The sequence below is a fragment of the Amblyomma mixtum genome, chromosome 1 (genome assembly GCF_055824585.1).
Source record: "Amblyomma mixtum isolate Tamu chromosome 1, ASM5582458v1, whole genome shotgun sequence".
Lineage (NCBI taxonomy): Eukaryota > Metazoa > Arthropoda > Arachnida > Ixodida > Ixodidae > Amblyomma > Amblyomma mixtum.
In genome coordinates this window covers 69,285,206-69,302,259 of record NC_143012.1, presented here as the reverse complement: position 1 = coordinate 69,302,259, position 17,054 = coordinate 69,285,206, and the positions used below count along the sequence as shown (strand labels likewise).

The window sequence follows — 17,054 nt, the reverse complement described above, 5'->3', positions numbered from 1 at the left end:
GGGCTTTAATTGCTGACACTCTGCCGGCGCCACCTGGTAGCCGAACCTTGTCTCCCAGCGCGTGGCCGAGCGTCTTCTTTGTCTTGAATGAGCTTGGCGATTCGGCGAGCCTCGTCCTAGAAAACGGCTGTGCTTCACGCTTCCTGCTGTGTTTGACGGTGAATATATATATATATATATATATATATATATATATATATATATATATATATATATATATATATATATATATCTGGGAATTAAAATTGCCATGGCTGTGGCTTAGGAACACCAATTATTTCTCCTTTGAAAAGAAGAAAAACTGTTCTGATTACTTTTCCCACACCCTCTTTCCTTTCGTTTCCGTGCTTCTGTCCCATGGTGTTCATGTATTTTCTTTCATTTGACTTGCGATGCTTTTGTAATTCAGAGTTATTCGCATTCACAAATTACCCTGCGTCCTACATGAATTATTTATTTCTTGCGCCCTTTATGCTTCTGGTGACGCTTTTCTGCAACCTTGGCGCTACTTTTGGCTACTTTTGACACTTCGGCAGCTGGTTGGCTACTTTTTTGGCTACTTTTCAGCTTTTTGTGGCTATTTTTAAAATTTAGGACCTGGCAACCCTGCTAACAAAGAGGGTTCAGCTTAAGTTAAGGACAACGCAGCGAGCTGTGGAAAGAAAAATGATATGTGTAACGTTAAGAGATCGGAAGCGGGCGGAGTGGGCGAGGGAACAAATGCGGGTTCAAGACATCCTAGTTGAAATCAAGAGGAGGAAGTAGGCTTGGGCAGGGCATGTAATGCGAAGGCAAGGCAACCGATGGTCTTTAAGAACAATGGAATGGATTCCAAGAGATGGCAAGAGTAGCAGGGGCGGAAGAAAGTTAGGTGGGCGGATGAGGTTAAAGGGACCCTGAAATGGTTTCTTCGATCATATTTTATTGCAACAACTCTGTAGAGGTGGTCTCTGCGAGTATTCTAGTCTGATTCAGAAAGCTGCGCGTGGAACCAATAATTTACAAACAATTTTTCAAACTTACCGCTCACAGCCGATTAGGGCGACACCTCACCGCGCGTTTTTACCCGCCCCTACCACTTGACGTAAACTGGGCAGCCTTGGCCATGGACTGGGCGACCCTTCTCATTGGCTCTGCCAATTGACGTCACGCGCAATTTTTGCAACATTTCATTTGAAACTGAGCACTGATGCTCCTTGAAATATTATTTTATTGATTGCTTATTATTTTTTTTAAACATACGTATACAGAGGTAAGAATCCAGCGCATTTCTTGAAATTAATGTGGTACTTCCGGTAAAGAAGGAAATCTGTCTGCTCACAAAAGCATGTGTTTTCGTCAAATCTTGGCGCCCGCCTTTGCGAGTTTCCTAGCTGCGCCGACGAGTCGCTGCTATAGTGTACTAGAATTATATATATCGCTGCTGTCGTCGCCCTGCGGGTCTCGGTATGGCGTGTACTGAAAGGCTCGAAGCCCATCTCAGCGGTGGCTGCACGCAGCCGCGCTTCGAGCTCCGGATCCATGCTGTTCGAGCAGCAATCAGGAGACAGATGTGCGAAAACTTGGACGGCGCGGCACTGATCGTCATCAGAAAGACTGCCAGCTATACTCGAGCAGCGGCAAAGCATGCCTGCTTATGTTGGGAGCTTTCGGCAACGGCACCGCTCGCGGGCTCTCCGAGCGACGAGCTCTGCTGCTGCCTGGCTGTCGTGGTCGTCGCTAGGCCTATAGCTCGTTTCGCGTCGAAGAGGCAGCGGCCGGCGCTTCGGAAGTCGCCTGAGCTATAATAAAAGGCTTACTCTACACATCGCTTTACAGTCAACAGCATCATCTCACAATAAAGTAATAGTATGGACACTTTCCGCGACGCCTTCAGCCGCGAAGCGAGCGGGCGCCAGGCGAGCCGGACCCCAACGTCAGGCCAGCGGCAGCTGCAAGGCGGTTGTGGCCAGAAATTTGCTCGTATCATAGTTGTTACCTTTACCAGCAGCTCAGTATTGGTCAGCGATCCTCAAAAATGACACATTTTTTCACATTTCTTGGCCTAGGGTTTATTATTTACGTCAAGAACACTCTTTAGCTCATTTTTTATGACGCCGGCAGACCTGATCCAGGCCGGTCGGCCGGCCGGCATGCTCGGCGTACTTGACATTCGCACAAGGAAATACAAAACAGCCATTCTACCAGAGATGATGCTTTCTAGATTCGAGCAACGACAACATGTCTGTTAAAAAGTGGATCTTTCGGCAACGACACCGACTGCGGCAACGCCGGGCGACGAACTGCGCGCTGGTCCCAGGCTGCCCTAGTCGTCGCTAGGCCTAATGGTTTCGCATCGCTGACGGCGCTTCGGAAGTCGCTTGCGCTATATCAAAAGGCCTACTCTTCACATCGCTTTACTGCGAACTCGTCCCATAATAGAATATATATTCGATTTCCACGACGCCTTCAGCAAATGAGCTAGCAGGCGGCAGGCGAAGCGCCGCAGCAGCGCCAAAGCGGCTATGGGATGAAATTTGCTAGTATCGCATTCATCACTTGTACGATCACCTCGGTATTGGCCAACGACCGTCAGAAGTGATGCATTTTTGACATGCATCCATCCCAGGGCTTGCTATAAACGTGAACAAACAATACTAGCGTGTTTTTCACTCGCCGGCGGCCGGCATCAAGGCTGGCAGGCCGGCCTGGTGTGGCTCGGCCCCGAGCGCCCTGAGGAGCGCGCTGTACGTCATCACGACGCTGCCGCTCTCCGTGCTCGCTTTGGCTCCCGCTTCCCGTCGTTGCGTCTGCCGCACGCGGCTCGTCGTTGACATCTAGCAAGTTGCACGCAGGCGACGAGCTGCGATCGGACGTTTCGACGCCGTTCGCAACAGCGCACCGCAGTGAATCGCACTCACTTTCGCACATGTGTCTGCGACCACCGGAAGTAAACAAGCAGAGCGCCATTGCTTGACGTATGCATGGGCGGAGCATCGGCCCGTCTTTTCTTTTTTTTTTTCGGAGCGAGCCCCGCGTGTATGAGTTGAGGGTGGTATGTGGGGGAGAGGAGGAACATCATTTTTAATCGGCGATATCTTCGGTGTTGATGGAGTTCGCTTAACAATTTTTGCGGTGCGCCGACAAGTGATGGAATACCGATCTCTCGTGGGCTTTTGCTAACCTTGGCAAAGAGCTTTTCAGGGTCCCTTTAAGAAGTTTGTGAGAATAGGATTGCTGCAGCTCACTGAGGATAGGGTTGCTTGGAGAGGCCTTTGCACTGCAGTGGGCATAGTCAGGCCGATGATGATGATATTTGATTATATATACGCCCCAGCTAATTTAGCCATTGTTTAAAATTACGCCAAGGCACTTAAAGACGATGCGACCAAATGCATGGTGCTGGCTATTGTGTGGAGTCAGTTGTACTATTTTTTATATTGTGCTTGATTGCATAATTAGTCCAGATTAATTAACAAACTTTGCCAGCAATGAAGATAGATGAAAAATATCACTGAGAAAGTTGTAAAATGACCCGAAAAACTTCGGAATGAACAATTTCTAGCTATTTTTTTCACTTACTGCAGATGCCCGCGAAATATAAAAACAAATTACCACGTGACATGCCCGCTTGCGCGCCATGATTGCAGTGCTCTCAAAAGTTCCGTGTAGGAATGAACGGACTATTTAGCCCGTTTTACTGCCGCCTAGAAACAGACAGGGCAGTGACGCATTGGCTGGCTGTGCGATTTATGCCAGCGGTATGCTTTCCTTGCGGCGGTTCTTGATAGCGCAGAGCACTTATCGCTTGCGTTTGTGTAAATCGCACAGCCAGCACCTGTGTCGCAGCGCTGTCACCTCTTAAGCGGCTGCACACCCGGCTAGATGAGCTGTTTGTTTGTGGGGCGCAAGGTTTGGTTTGGTTTGGTTTATTGGGGTTTAACGTCCCGAAGCAACTAGGCTATGAGGGACGCCGTAGTGAAGGGCTCCGGAAATTTCGACCACCTGGGGTTATTTAACGTGCACTGACATCGCACAGTACACGGGCCTCTAGAATTTCGCCTTCATCGAAATTCAGCCGCCGCGGCCGGGATCGAACTCGCGTCTTTCGGGTCAGCAGCCGAGCGCCGTAACCACTGAGCCACCGCGGCGGGGCAAGGTTTGAGAGCACTGCAATCACGGCATGCAAGTGGGTACGTCACGTGGTATTAAGGTGAAAGCCTTTAATGCCTAATACTGTCGTTAGCAGCCGTGTCGGCAGATGTGTCCGCGTTTCGGTTACGTGCCTTATATGGGCATATGCCAATCATTACTTAATCAATACTTAATGATAATTGCATGATAGTAATGACTAATTGAGTATAGTTAACCTTTCTAGTCAGACCAGATAAATAAAGTGTAGTTATGCTGCGTGTAACCCAACCATGATAGTTTTCACGGGTGGAATCTTCAACTGTAGGGGTGGACGTAGAATGTCCTGCAATACCGCAAGCGTTACATACAATGTGATTGAAGGGCGAGAGCTCCACTAGTGTGAGCACTCTCTCATGCTGCTTATAGCATCATGCCTGCCAGAACCGACGACTTCATTAATCTTTTGAGCAGACGAGGGTTTGGAACTGAGGGGCTCATTTTGACACACATAACAAGGGCCTCGTTGGTACTGGAACGAAGGTCGCTGTTCCACTGCAGGTTTTTATTTTGGTGCAGGTTTTGCAGTTTACTTTTTTCAGGTTGTGAGCGGCAGCAAGAGCACCTCGGCAAACCCTTGTTTAGCAGATGCATTTGGTTGTACTATTCTTAATTGTCTTCTTCTTTTTTCATTGCATGAACAGGATCATTCGGAAGATAGGAGACTGTTATAAAGTCGAATGGCGTGACACTAAACGTAAGCAATGAACACCTCCTCACTTCAGTCTTAGCAAAGAATCAAGAAGCTATAACACACCTTTTATTTTGTCACTGACATGTGTCATGATTATGGATATTTTGTACATGTGCAAGTAGTGTGTTTCTAGCCGTGAATATAATGAGATCTTTTGTCTATGTTTTCTGTATTTATTATGTCCGACTGCATAAACCTCCACAACGAGGGGACTTAATTAAAACGGGCATAAGGAGTGGACTAGATATAGACCGTTTGCAGCGCACAGTTCTTAATTTTAGACAGATGGCGCCACAGGTGTGGTCGGAACTCGGTTCCATATATTGCACGCCTCGTAAGTCGCCACCGTGAACGCAGTGGCGCAGCAGTAAAAACGGATGTATCACAGGTGACTGCCAAATGCATTCTTTCTCCGAAGATGCAGAAAGGCAAAGGAAATACATGCCGGATTGCAAGAATTGCGACAAATAGTTGAAGGTGTGGGATGAGATAGTTTGCGAGCTTCGCGGCCCCAGACTGCACAAGGACGTACTGCCTCTGTTCGCGGTAGTTTGCCATGCACCCTTTCCGAGCAGGCTAACGCAACAAACATGTCCGCCAGCGCTATGTAGCTAAAATAATTTGAAAAAAAAAAGGTTTCGATCTCGGAAAGCCTGCAAGGGTAAGTGCACAACACAGTCGCATGAACAAGCTGTTCCAGCTTTAAAAACCGTGACGGCGTGCTGTCAGTTGCTGGCGGTTGCGATTGTGTCTGCGTGTAGCAAGACCGCATACTGCTTATATGTTGTGGGGGGGGATTAGTAACAAAAGCGGCCTCCACGATCAAGCGCACCGTGGCTCGCTGGCGGAGCTGACCATGGAAGCCACAATGCGTGCATTTACAAGGCTATTCCCGCATGGGTCGTGGAAAGTTAGGCCTTTATACAGATCGTTCTTTTTTTGAATATTTCTTTTGGGAAATATAAGAATGAATAACTGGTTCAGTATTGCGATGCATGCATAGAGGAACGAAAAACTAAAAAAAAAAGTTAAAGGTTCACTGAAGAGGATTCTGAACTCGTCTTTTTGCCGCGGGAACTCGATCTACACGTTCCGAGCATTCTTAGAAACTTTGACTTATTGCCCTGTGTGGCTGATTTCCCTAATTAAATCGAATTAATGTCCGGTTCCCGCCTTTATTTTTTAATTCTCCCCGTACGATGGGCGGAGTCGACAAACGCGTGGAATGCCTTTCAGCCAGCTTTGTGGAGGCTTTGCTTTCGCTTTATTTTGTTTTTTAGGTTTCCGTGAATAAATAGTTTCAATCGCAGATAATATAGCCGCAAAATGAGCCCGCAGAAATAAAAATACGTGCGGATTATTTGCTTCTACAGACTACTACGTATTACTCCGCCGATGGCACAGCGGCAAGCCGCCACGGGACTGGGTAAAAGGCACTCCACGCGTTGGTCTGCTCCGCCCACCGTACGGGGGAGAATTTAAAAAAAAAAGCGGGAGCCGGACGTTAATTCGATTTAATTAGGGAAATCGGCCACACAGGGCAATAAACCAGAGTTTCTAAAAATGCTCGGAACGTGTAGATTGAGTTTCCGCGGCAAAAAGACGAGTTCAGATTCCTCTTCACTGCAGCTTTAACTGTTGTGTAAAATAACCCCAGTCACGTGGAAGCACTGAACTGTACCAGCACGTGACTGTGAAAAGTGCGCAGCAGCTATATCTTGCCGGTACTCGCCCCATGGGACAGAAACGGCTAGCGAAAAGGATTCAGCTTAAGTTGAGGAAAATGCAGCGAGCTATGGAAAGAATAATGATAGGTGTAATGCTAAGAGATCAGAAACGGGTGGAATGGGTGAGGAAACAAACGGGGGTTTAGGAGATTATTATCAAATCAACAGTAAGAAATGGGCTTGCAGGGCAAGTAATGCGAACGCAAGATAACCGCTGGTCCTTAAGGATAACGGAGTGGATTCCAAGAGAAAGCAAGCGTAGCAGGGGGTGACAGAAAATTAGGTAGACGGATGAGATCAATAAGTTTGCGGGGATACATGGCCGCAACTGGCAAAGGACAGGGTTAATTGGAGAGACATGGGAGAGGCCTTTGCCCTGCAGTCTGTGTAGTTAGGCTGATGACGATGATTTTGTGTGACAGCGATAGCTTTACTGGGGACTCTTTGCGGGAATAGTAGGAGAGACCATCGCTGTCAAGTACCCAAACCAGAAACCAGATGGCCTTGGTCGGTGAAGGTCAAATGTCGGTTTTTATAGAGAGCTGTCGCCAGGCTTTCCCTCATGATTTCTACAGCCGAACACTAATTGACAAGTGGTGGATCTGTCTCGTGAATCTCATCGACACCACGTCGATGGCGCCAATTGTCCCGCATTTCCCACTGCCGCTGTTCGGGTAAAGGGAGCGGATCGAGCGACTAACGCCATTTCGGGAAATAAATGCTTCTTAAAGGGGTACAGACACCACAATTTTGTGTTGTACCTCTGGGTTGTAAATAATGCGTAGCGATTCAGTGAGCATGGAACACCATCTTAGAAGCATGAACTCGCATTATATAATTAATAATCGTATTATTTGTACCCAGCAGTTTCGGTTTCGGTTCGTAGTTGCCAGGTTTTGCCAGGCTTTTACATGACGTCAAAAACCAGACAATGCGTTGTCACGTGGGTCCGGAAAGCCGTGACGTCGTTGTAGGCATGTCGTCTGCTTGACACCATGCTACGTCACATTGATGCACTAGCGATGGCTCAGACTTCAAGAGTGAGCATTTTCACAAACTTTAAAATTAAATTAAAATATGTTCTAGACCTCCCTTAAATTTAATACTTCGCTCTTATGGTCCTCACATACAAAGGAAACGTATGGCAGTCTTTTGTACAACCTTGGAATTTTATGTCTCTACCCCTTTAACCTTGCAGTGCGTCCTGCATCATCACGCCCTGACACAATGGAGCCACAGAAAATGTTTGGGGTTGTCTATCCGGAGCTGGTCAAGAGTTTCCACAATGGCAGCAGTTCAAGGAGAGCGAGAAAGAAACAGCCAATAAATAAAATTGCGAATAAAATTGCAAACGCCGGTGGTAAGTAGTGAAGGCACTTTTTCGCCACTTCCATAACTGAAGAAACTGCATCCTCGTCGACAAAGTGTCATTCCATAATATGAAAAAATCAAGCTGGCAACCCAGTTTTGAAGCACCCCTTTGACACACAGTACTGCGCGTGACTTGTTTGAGTATATTTTAAGTTTTAACAGCCACACCTGATGTTTCTGTAAATTAATACAGCTTTTGCAAAGACTCCTCAGGCCACATTGATTCTTATTCAGCCATGAAGATAATGATTGATTGCATCCCTAAAATTATTAGACTCTCTAAGGTGAAAAAACTCTAGTCCTTCCCATTCTAGATATTGTGGTGTTCTGAACAGCTGCGAGTTCATTACCGCACACTGAGAAGAAAAACTGGTATGTGTGGCCTAAGACCCCTTCTTGGGAAGGATAAAATAGGGAGTTCAATGACTGGAAACAAAATTCAAAACAGCGGTTGTTTTGTGCCCATCGTGTTGCTCTCTGTTTTAAGCTTCCCTGTGATATTTATGGGCTATTCCAACTAGCCAAATTTGGCACCATAGTACCTTATACTACTGTGAATGTTGCATCCAGTTACAGGAGGGCAGACTGTGCACTTTTAAGAGCATAGTTGTATAAATCTCGATTCGGATACTCCTCTGGATGGAGTGGAGCTTAAATCTACCATGAGGGCAAAAGTAACAGACCCCCGCCTCGAAGTTCCGAAGTTGTTTTGTGCCCATCAGTGTTACTCCGTATTTTAAGCTTCCCTGTGGTATTGATGGGCTATTCCAACTAGCCAAACTTGACACCATATTACTTTATACTACCGTGAATGCTGTGTCCTGTTACAGGAGTGCGGACTGTGCACTTTTAAGAGCATAGTTATATAAACGGCCATTTGGATACTCCTCTGCATGGAGTAGAGCAAAATCTACCATGGGGGCAAAAGTAACAGACCCCCGACTCGAAGTTCTGGCCAGTGCTAACCTGCCTAGGGGCGCCAATTGACAAAGCACTTCTGGATTCGCAACAGGCCCACTGCGCCGGTCTCAGCGCCAGAAGTGTTTTGTTCGGTGGTACCCCCACGCAAAGTGCCACGGGCAGGAACTAGGTGGAGGGGGTCTGTTACTTTTTCCCCCATGGTGCATCTCTACAACTACTCTTGCAGGTGCAAAGAAGTGTAAACCTCTTGAGGTGTACCTTACTCCTTGCGATTAAGAGTAAACCTGTAGGGGCCGCACTTTTTTGCCGGCAGCGTAATGGCCCTACTGTCAAATGAAATACTACCTAATTCTTACAAACACTCAGTATTTCCATGTGATGACAAAATGAACTACTTAGTTTGGTGATGAGATTCAGCTTAAGGCGCTTGCCAGATCTGTGAGTTGCTGTGTGCTGTGCTGAGAGAAAAAAAAATCAAAAAACAAAAACTTCTTTCCACAGGAAGCAATGGGGACCTAAGATCTTACTTCTCTCCGGTTGCGTCTGTAAAGCAGCAGCAAGAGGTCCATGACAAAAGTGAAAACATGGGCAAAGAGAAGCCAGAAACGTGTGCCGGTGACATCAATTCCCAAATCCCTAAGACACCTTCAAGCAGCAAGAATGGTGCAGTTTTGATGCCGACAAGAAAGGCAGAGCCATCACCGCGTATGACGTCTGGGGCACTAGATGCCTTGGGAAAGCCTGAGAAGTTCTCTGCCAAACCAGAAACGCGTGGCGGTGACATCATTTCCCACATCCCTAAAACACCTTCAAGCAGCAAAAATTGTGCAGTTGTGATGCTGACAAGAAAGGCAGAGCCATCACCGCGTATGACGTCTGGGGCACCAGATGCCTTGGGAAAGCCTGATAAGTCCTGTGCCAAACCAGAAACGCGTGGTGGTGATATCATTTCCCAAATCCCTAAAACACCTTCAAGCAGCAAAAATGGTGCAGTTGTGATGCTGACAAGAAAGGCAGAGCCATCACCGCGTATGACGCCTGGGGCACCAGATGCCTTGGGAAAGCCTGATAAGTCCTGTGCCAAACCTTGGGACGAGTCTCCTGGCTCTTCTTTAGGTAAGAGTACTGTACGACACTCACAAAGGATTACTGAAGCCTCACGCAGTGAAGCTGAGGCAGCAGTGCTAATCAGTGACAGCGATGACTATGACGGAGAGTGTGAGTTTGGCTGCACGCCGCCAAAACGAAGAAACATTTCTTGACGCATCCGTGCAAAGTCGCCATCGAAAGGCACTCACGATTATCCTGAGATCATCAGAGAAGCTGTGCCAGGTTTCAAGGAACTGAAAGAAAAGTCGTAAAGTGAATGCAGTTCTCAAAAGCGCAGACTTTGCTTTAAAGCTGAAAAATCCACTCCCGTCGACCAAGTCGATGAAGATTAAAATTCAGGCGGAATTTCCTGGTATATAATTCATCATGGCACATTGGGGTCAGACCTTATGATTCGAGTACAGTTCATCTAACTGAGTCAGCTGCTGTTAATATAGCTTTGTTGTACATGCAGTTCTCTGTAGTAAGCACGGATGTGTTGATTAGCGTATCTTAAGCAACTCTCGTACATCAATTGGTGGCTGAATCAGAGAAACCAGCCTGATCTTTCCATTAGGTTGTAAGCCAGGTGTGAGTCATGTGCATGAAGAGCACAATTTTATTAACGGTCACCGGGTCAGATTTTTCATGCAAAGCAAGACAGAGGATGGAAGTACTTCAGGAGATCTCATCTTTCAATAACTCCTAAGGCTTGTTATCTTTGGAAATGAATATGGTGTCTTTGTCTATTTGAACTTTCACATGCGCTTGTATTGTGAATTTTCGGTTCAGTATTGCTAAGACAGAACTGCATCGTGCATGTTTGTAAACATCTTTTTACGGGTAACAGAGTGGAGTCCAAGAGAAGGCTAGCGTAGCAGAGGGTGTCAGAAAGCTAGGTGGGTGGATGAGATTTAGAAGTCTATGGGGATACGGTGGCTGCAGCTAGCAAAGAAGAGGGTTAATTAGAGGGACATGGGAGACGCCTTTGCCCTGCAGTGGGTTTAGTCAGGCTGATGATGATGATTATGTGGGACGGAAATAGCTTTACTGGGGACTCTGCAGGAATAGTAGGAGAGACCATCGCTGTCAAATACCCAAACCAGAAACCAGGTGGCCTTGGTCAGTGAAGGCCATATGTCGGTATTAATAGAGAGCTGTCGCCAGGCTTTCCCTGATGATTTCTACAGCCGAACACTCATGACAAGTGGTGGATGTGTCTCGCGAATCTCATCGACACCACATCGATGGCGCCAATCGTCCCGCATTCCCCACTGCCGCTGTTTGGATAAAGTTGATGGATCGAGTGACAAACTTCATTTCAGACTCCCCGACTTCCCACGACCGTGAAGGGACAGCGTGGTTAGCGCGGCGAGAAGCCTCGCTCTGAATTTCTTGGTTCCTTTGCGGGGAAGTGGTGTCTCGCGGAGAACCATTTTGCCTTCCTGATCACTTCAGCAATAGGAGCCACACGCACACACCTATCTGCTTTACAACAGTCTTGACAGCACATAAAGAAATAATGTAAATCTCCAGACTCGCCACCCCTAAAACATAGTCACGATCATCCGTGCAAGCTTTCTATTGAACTCGCGCTATAGTTAAGAAAAAACCACTGAGAATGGGACATCGTAGTGTGGCTTTTGCCGTCTTCAAACCTTTGTTCACGGAGTTGATTAGACAGACGCCATATTAATCAAAAATGATATGCCACTTTTTTCTGAAAGAATCCCTTTACATCACAAGCAACTTGCTGGCTCCGCAGACTAAACTTCTCGGGCTAGGCTGTCAGCCGCTTTAGATACAAGGAGGCCTATGAGCAAACGGCACCAACGTTCACAGTTCTCCCAACTGAAACGTTCCATACGAGGCGCTTGTATCGAATTATGGGGAATATAGAGTCCATACGATATGGAAAACTATGTTGACATCCATACTTTTTTTGCATGAAATCCACAAACTTTCCATAAAAATGTCCATATAACTTCTATAAATGTCTATGATATCATATGAGAGAAGCCAACAGCCACAGAAACCAAGGGGCACAGGGGATTTTTAATTTATTTTATTTATTTTGTGGTGTTGATCAACTTATAATATTACTGAATATGTTATCGCTTAAAGCTAATTGATTAGAAAAGCAGAAGAAAAAACAACCACATGCCGCCGGTGGGATCCGAACCCACGATCCGTAAGTTTATACACACCTTTCATAATGTCCATACCTACTCTATACACTCCACACTGAATTCATATAATTTATTTGGAAATATATGGAATTATGGGACTGCCTGATGGAGACTTTCAGTAGTAAACTAAAATCCGACGTGAATGTGCTCAAATGTCTCCGTGGCAATTAAGTCATGTCATCGGCCTACTTCTGGTGATAACATGAATTTATTTGGGAAACCAATCCGTAGGATCGTTTACAAACCTGTACCCTAATGCCGCCAATGTTCTGACTAGTATAGTCGTATTTTGGCTCAATAAATGCTTCGAAACTTTGCAGTGGGTCCTGCATCATCACGCCCAGACGCAGTGGAGCCACAGGAAATGTTTCGGGTTGTCTATCCGAAGCTGGACAATCGAAGCATTTTAAAGAGATCGAAAAAGAAACAGCCAAAAAATAAAATAGCGAATAAAGCTGCAAAGGCCAGTGGTAAGTAGTAGAGGTCACTTCTTCGCCACTTCCATAACTGAAAAAACTGCGTCCTGGTCAACAAAGTGTCATTCCATGATGTGAAAAATACAACCCGGTAGGCCAGTTTTGAAGCACCCTTCTGACACACAGTCTACTGTGCGCAACTTGTTTGAGTACATTTGAAGTTTTAACAGTTGCACCTGATGTTTCTGTAGATTAATACAGCTTTCACCAAGAGTCCTCAGGCCGCACTGCTTCTTATTCAGCCATGAAGATAATGATCGATTGCATCCCCAAAATTATTACTCTCTAAGGTGAAAAGAACCCTAGTCATTCCCATTCTAGATATTGTGATATTCAGAGCAGCCGCGAGTTCATTCTCACACCGAGAAGAAAAACTGGTGTGTGTAGCCTAAGACTTCTTCTCAGGTCTGCCTTATGCTTAACCCATAGCTGAACGAAGGATAACATATGGAGTTCAATGATTGGAAACAAAATGCAAAACAGTGGTTGTCGTGTGCCCATTAGTGTTACTCCCTATTTTAAGCTTCCCTGTGATCATGGGCGTCCGGAGGGGGGGGCAAGGGGGGGCGGCTGCACCCCCCTGGAAAATCACTCACTCGAACCGTGAGTGATGGCCGCACGCCAGGGGCGGTGGTGCGCTCAGTCAAAAGGGTAAAAGCAGCCCCGCATGGTCACATCTGCGAAATGCCGCGTCCGGGCGTGCGTCGTTCCGCCGTTTTCAAACCACGCCATCGTTAGCTCTACTGAAGGGCGACCTGTTCCAGACATACAGCGGCACCGGCGAGCATGTGTTTCGAGCCGCCTTGAGATGGGTGTCTGTTTCTTTGATCTCTAGAGAGATAGCGACACGGAGGCAGACAGTGCACGGGGCATCTTGTTTTCGCCTATCGTTACGCCGGTCACCGATGAATTCTTAAGGAGGGAAGGTAAAATCAGCCGTGTCCACCCCCGCTTTGTCGGGCTGCTCAGGGGCAAGCGGGCGATGAGTTGGCGCCGCCGCCGCTCGCTGTCTCCTCCGATCCACGGGTAGCGCAGTTCGGTAGAAGCGCCGCTTTCAGAATCTCCGGCAAAGGGGATTAGCTGCTTTTGTTCACGGCGACGCAGTCTCCCGAGGCGCCCCCACACCAGCGTTCTTTGCGTCTTCTGCGAAAACCAGCGCCTTTGGTCAACGCAGCCCGATGGCGCCTGCCTGGCTCGCCTGTCACCTCTGGCTGGGCCTCAAATCACAACAGCGCCCATGTACTGTGCGTGTCAGTGCATGGTAAAGAGACCCAGGTGGTCGACATTACCCGGAACTCTGTACTACTCCATCCCTCATAGCCTGAGTCGTTTTGGGGCTCTGAACCCCATAAAAACACAAAAACAAATTTTCCGACTGGAGTGGCGAGTGTCCCTTCCCCTCGGAAGTTGCGCGGCGTTCCTTTCACCCCCAAAGTGCGCATTCGGGGATACTGCGGCAAGTAAGCCCTTGCACGTGTGCGCGCCTCTGTGTTTGTGCTTGGGTGTTTTTAGTGGCCGGTTGTCAGCGAAGCTGAGAACAACCACGACAGCGGACGAGAAAACGACGAGCGGAGAGCAGTGTGTGTGCGGTTGCTCGACTGTGCGGATGCGCAAGCAAGATGGAGCGAGGGGTATGAAGCTGCGAGCGTGCATTTATCTTGTAAATAAGTTTTCGTTGTATATATAGTCTTCTTTTGTTTTCAACGTACGCGTTCAACAGTTTTTCCAATCAATGTGTATGATGAGTGTGCACCGAGAGCGTGTAATGAAGCACAGAAGTGAATTTATCACACGTGTAATTACGCAATTCGCCCAGAAAAATCCGAGGCGCCTACAGTTGCTGTTCAAGGAAGACTGACTGAGTGACTGTAGTTGCGTGTTTGTGAACATATTGTGCTGTGTGCTGGTCATCAATCCGGGTGAGTCGAGAACCCGTATGCAGCAAGACTGAGCACTCTTCTCCACGAAGTGATATAGCATCTTTTTGCATTTTTATTAATTTTAGTTGTTTCTTCGTTGATAAACTCCAATGTACCTCTCCTAGCCGCGCTTTAATTTGCTGTTTGTAATTTTTCTTTCATGTGTGCATTTTGTTTAATTTTTATTTATATATAAATAAATAAATTTACTCCGCAAATAGCGCCTTTCTGCTACGAACATACCCCCCCCCCCCCCCCCCCGGGGCACCAACGGGCCCCCCCCCTGCAAAAAATTCTGCGGACGCCCTTGCCTGTGATATTGATGGGCTATTCCAACGAGCCAAACTTGGCACCATATTACCTTATACTACTGTGAGTGCTGCTTCCAGTTACAGGAGTGCAGACTGTGCGCTTTTAAGTGCATAGTTAATAAAAAGTCATTCGGATACAAATCTGGATGGAGTGGATCAAAATCTACCATGGGGGCAAAAGTAACAGACCCCCGCCTCGAAGTTCTGGCCAGTGCTAATCTGCGTAGGGGCGCCTCCCAACAAAGCACTTCTGGATTCGCAACAGGCCCACTGCGCCGGTCTCAGTGCCAGAAGTGTTGTGTCAGGTGGCGCCCTCGCGCAGAGTGGCACGTTTTGGAACTAGGAGGAGGAGGTCTTTTACTTTTGCCCCCATGGTGCATCTCTATGACTACTCTTGTAGGTGTAAAGAAGTGTAAACCTGTTGAGGTGTACCTTACTGCTTGCGGTTAAGAGTAAACTTATACGGGCCATACTTTTTTGCTGGCAGTGTAACGGCCCTACAGTGAAATGCAGTACTACCTAATTCTTACAGACGCTCAGTATTGACATGCGATAACAAAATGGACCAGTAGGTTTGGTGATGAGATGCAGCTTAAGGCGCTTGCCAGATCTGTGATTTGCCGAGTGCTGTGCTGAGAGAAAAAAAATAAAAACCAAACCTTCTTTCCACAGGAAGCAATGGGGACATAAGATCTTACTTCTCTCCGGTTGCATCTGTAAAGCAGCAGCAAGAGGTCAAAGACAAAAATAAAAATGTGGGCGAAGAGAAGCCAGAAACGTGTCCCGGTGACGTCATTTCCCAAGTCCCTAAGACACCTTCGAGCAGCAAAAATGGTGCAGTTGTGATGCCGACAAGAAAGGCAGAGCCATCACCGCGTATCACGTCTGGGGCACCAGATCACTTGGAAAAGCCTGTTAAGTCCTCTGCCAAACCTTGGGAGGAGTCTCTTGGCTCTTCTTTAGGTAAGAGTACTGTACGACCCTCACAAAGGATTACTCAAGCCGCACGCAGTGAAGCTGAGGCAGCAGTGATAATCAGTGACAGCGATGACTATGACGGAGAGTGTGACTTTGGCTGCACGCCGCCAAAACGAAGAAACATTTCTCCACGCATGACTGTAAGGTCGCCTTCCTTGTCACAGTCTCGAGCGGCCGCATAATCATGGCGTTGTCAGCAGGAAAAGCACTCCTCTGCTGTGACGTATAACTCGCTAAGCGATCGCTTGCCGCTTGACGCTTCCAAACTCTTAAAGGGACTATGAAACAAATTAATTGAGATTACGTAAAGATAGGCAATCCATCACTCATCACCCCAGCGAAAGAATTTTCGAGCTAGCATGAATAACAACGAAGTTATAGACGATTAAAAATCACGCTCCTCCTCTCCCCCCTCAACTCATACGCGCGGAGCACCAAGAAAAAATAAAGAAAACAGCTCCGGGGCTGGGCTCCGCCCATCAATACGTCATTCGCTGACGTTCGGTTTACGGCTTCCGGTTGTCGCACTCCCGAGGAGCAGCGTGCGTCGGCAGCGTCTCTCCGGTCTCGGCGCTTTCTTTGCTCCCGAACTCCCGGCAGAAAGAGGCGGCAGAGGTAAATTGGAAACATATGCGTGAAGGCAATGCCCTGGCCCGCGCTTGCCCGAGGGGGTCGCGCGGCGCCTCGAGCAGACGATTTTCACCGCTACCGGAAGTGTGCCCGTCACGTCGTAGCTGCCGCGGCTCGAGCGAATGGCAGCGTGTGGTGGCCTACCGACGTCATGGGACTAGTGACGTCTGTTTTCCCGGTTTTGGTTTCAAAATCGCTCCCTACGAAGACACCAATCGGCCCGCGAATTTTAAAAAACGCGATTTTTAAAAAGCCATAATAAATTGCCGGCTCAGTTCCTAAGACTCATACTTGGTGTCAGTGCTTCTGAGCATAACTTCTAACATTTACAAGCGTCTTTTAATTCTTTTCATGGTCCCTTTAAGGCCGGTTCACATGCAAGCGACTGAGCGATCGAGCGACGCGTCGCAGCGAAAATTTCCAACTTGTTGAAACCTCGCCGCTCGTCGCAGCGACGACTCAAAACAGGTTTTTCCGCCGCGGCGACAGGATTCGCTAGCATTTTCGCTGTCATGTGAAACAGGCTTTAAGCAACTGTGACGGAGACGGCATTGATATGCAGAGCGATACAGAAGCGCA

General features: G+C 47.5%; 1 protein-coding gene across 1 annotated transcript in view; it reads left to right on the top strand.

Moving 5' to 3' along the window:
* LOC149366666 (flap endonuclease GEN homolog 1-like) overlaps positions 1-9,916 on the top strand; it is an 82,466-nt gene extending 72,550 nt beyond the window's left edge. Inside the window, exons 8-10 of the mRNA XM_089551936.1 lie at positions 4,815-4,867; positions 7,790-7,951; positions 9,385-9,916. The gene's annotated coding sequence lies outside the window, so the exon portion shown is untranslated. The remainder of the gene's footprint in view (positions 1-4,814; positions 4,868-7,789; positions 7,952-9,384) is intronic.
* Positions 9,917-17,054: the final 7,138 nt, after the last annotated feature.